This window comes from Microtus ochrogaster, chromosome 10, assembly GCF_000317375.1.
Source record: "Microtus ochrogaster isolate Prairie Vole_2 chromosome 10, MicOch1.0, whole genome shotgun sequence".
Lineage (NCBI taxonomy): Eukaryota > Metazoa > Chordata > Mammalia > Rodentia > Cricetidae > Microtus > Microtus ochrogaster.
In genome coordinates, this window is record NC_022016.1 from 52,575,019 (window position 1) to 52,578,017 (window position 2,999).

Below are 2,999 nucleotides of genomic sequence, written 5' to 3' on the forward strand. Positions count from 1 at the left end.
TGCGCCTCCACCGCCCAGCTAGGCGTAGTGATTTTTCAAGGCCATCCCAAGTCACTCCCCAAAATTAGTAACCTATAAGTCCAACCACTGTGGAGGCTGTGGCAGGAGATCCTTTAGACTCACAAGTTAAGAGGCCAGCTTGGAGAACACAGCAGAACCACACCTGTGGGGAAACAGCCTGCACTTATATAAACAGAAGAGCCTTCATCTTAATCTTCAGCAAACCCCCCCCATGCAAAAAATGCATGATGGGAAAGGAGCGTAAGCTCAAACCTAGTGGTGGAAGTCATTTGAAGACCTTTCCAAGGAAGTGATGCTTCAGAGGTTAACAGAGACTAGCCCAAAGGAAGGAAAAGTATCCTGGGGACAGAAAGCAAATTCAAAGGCTCAGTCCGGGAGTGTTGCACGTTTGAGAACTGGAGAACAGTGACAGCCCCAGTGTGCCGGCTGTGAGGAGGCCACATTAAGGAGCTCACGCTTTACTTCACAGCAATAGGGATACACTAAGACATTTTTAAGAGGGAATGTGGCCCATGGCCTTTAGTAGGATCACTTTGATTGCTATGTGGGAATGAATTTTAGGAATCCAAGACCAAAGGTTAGGCTATGGGAAAGGAGCCGGGAAAACCCAGGTAGCAGTGTGGCAGCCCAGATACGGTATTGACTGCACAGATGGAGTATGGGAGGAGCACACACTGTAGACTGGATAGGGTTGTGGCTGATTGGGTTTAGAAGGAGGAGGCAAAAATAACTCCTGAGTTCCCTCGTTTTGAAAATGGGTGGAGGATAATATCACTTAGGGAAATAGGAAATCTAGGAGTGGGTTTGAGAAAATATGGTTTGGTTTAATGTAGTAGAGGCTGATAATGGGATTAAAAGCCAGATATGAAGAAATTTGATTAGGTCATATATGTATGCAAAAGTGATGGAATCAACCTATCTATCAGTGTCGTATCTGAGGAGAGTGACGGGGGCACAGAGATGTTTAGATAAAACAGTGCCTAAGCACTGAGACTGATGGCATACACCTGGTAGTCAGAGGCCGAAATTTGATGCTAGCCTGAGCTACATGACAAGACTTGGTCTTGAGAAACCACGAACAATCTGAGTGTTGTTGTGCACGCCTTTAATCTCTGCACTTGGGAGTCAGAGGCAGGGGGATCTCTTAAATTCTGTTTTACAGATTGAATTACAGGACAGCCAGGGCTACACAGAGAGACCCTGTTTCAAAAAACCAAGAAAGGAAGGGAGGAACTCAGAGCTGTGGGTTATAGTTCAGTTGTGAAACACTTGGTCACATGTCCACGGATCCGTGCAGAACACAGAGCAAATAAACGAGAAGGAACACTAGCTATGGTTGTCAAGGTCTGCTTAGGGAACTGCAGTGAAGGACAGTGTCTAAAACCAGAGGGAGTGACAGCCCACATTTGGGGGATATTCTGAAAAGAAAGCTTGATGATGGGGCTGTAGAGATGGCTCAGAGGTTAAGAGCACTGGCTGTTCTTCCAAAGGTCCTGAGTTCAATTCCCAGCAACCATATGGTGGCTCACAACCATCTGTAATAAGATCTGGTGCCCTCTTCTGGCCTGCAGGTATACATGCCAGAACAGTGTATACATAATAAATAAATAAATTAAAAAAAAAGAAAAGTGCGGTGATGCTTCCTGGAGTAGTGAACAGAACATTAGGGACAAAGATGCCTAGAGCTTAGAGAATAGAAAACCTTAGCGCCCTGGTAGCACGCTAGTATGTGTTCAGAGTACCTGAGTGACTGACACGGTTGGAGAGTAAGGGTGTAGATAAAGCTGGAGTATGCCGATGCCAGTGAGGTCCACTCTGGGCACCACATTGCGTATGTCTGTTTTCAAGGCTGGCAGAGTTGAGGAGTGACTTGAGTCTCTGGCTGCCAGCTACACATTCCAGTGTGCATCTACAGTCAACATGGCTGTCTCCTGCTTGCCTTCACATTTTTATCTATATTCATTTAGTAAATTCAGTGTCTTTTCTTGCACGCGCTATAGTGACTTTTTTTTTTTAATTGTTTTTTTTGAGACAGAGTTTCTTTTCTCTGTGTGGCTTTGAAGCCTGTCCTGGAACTCTATAGACCAGGCTGGCCTGAGCTCACAGAGATTCTCCTGCCTCTGCCTCCTGAGTGTTGGGTTTAAAGCCGTGTGCCACCACCACCTGGCAAGTGACTTTTTTTTTTTTCTTTAAAGCAGGCTGGCCTTCAGTTTATGTAGCTCAAGCTGAATTCAAATGCCCCATAATTCCCTGCTTCAGCCTCCCAAGTGTTGGGTTATTGTGTGAGCCACAGCTCCTGGCCCCTTCTTTTCAACTGGATAGTGTAAAGGATTGCACACACAGCTCTGGGTAAGCTCAGGTGTTAGAGAGCTTACCACCAAACACAAGGCTTTGAGTTGGGTCCCTAGCACTGAAAAACAATCAATGTATACTTGTGTGCCTTGGCATGTGCATAAACATACAAACAACAACAACAACAACAATAAAAAAGATCGGGTTAGTATTTTAGGTTGAAGGAGCACATGGCACTTGGCTATGGTTTCCTCAGTAACTCTTCAAGGAGCTGTCAGACAGGGTCATCTCCATTCCCTCTGAAGAGCTGAGATGTTCCTGGGACCCTTGCAGGTGTATACTAAGGTGTACACCTTAGTCCCATTATTCCTGGTGGAAACAGGAAGATCAGAAGTTGAAGGTCATTCTCAGCTCCAGAGCAAGTTCCAAGTCAGCCATCTCTAAAAATAAAACAAAAACATAAAGTTCTTAGAACCAGACTTGGTGACTCACACCCTATAATTTCAGCTCACTGAAGCTGAGGCAGAAGGATTGCTTTGAGTTTGAGACTAGGCTAGGCTTCAGAAAAAAAGAAAAGTTCTTGGTCTCTTGGTGGTAGTCCATATCTTTAATCCCAGCAGCAGGATCTCTGAGTTTGAGCCCAGTATGGTCTATAGGGCAATTTCCAGGACAGGCAGGACTACACA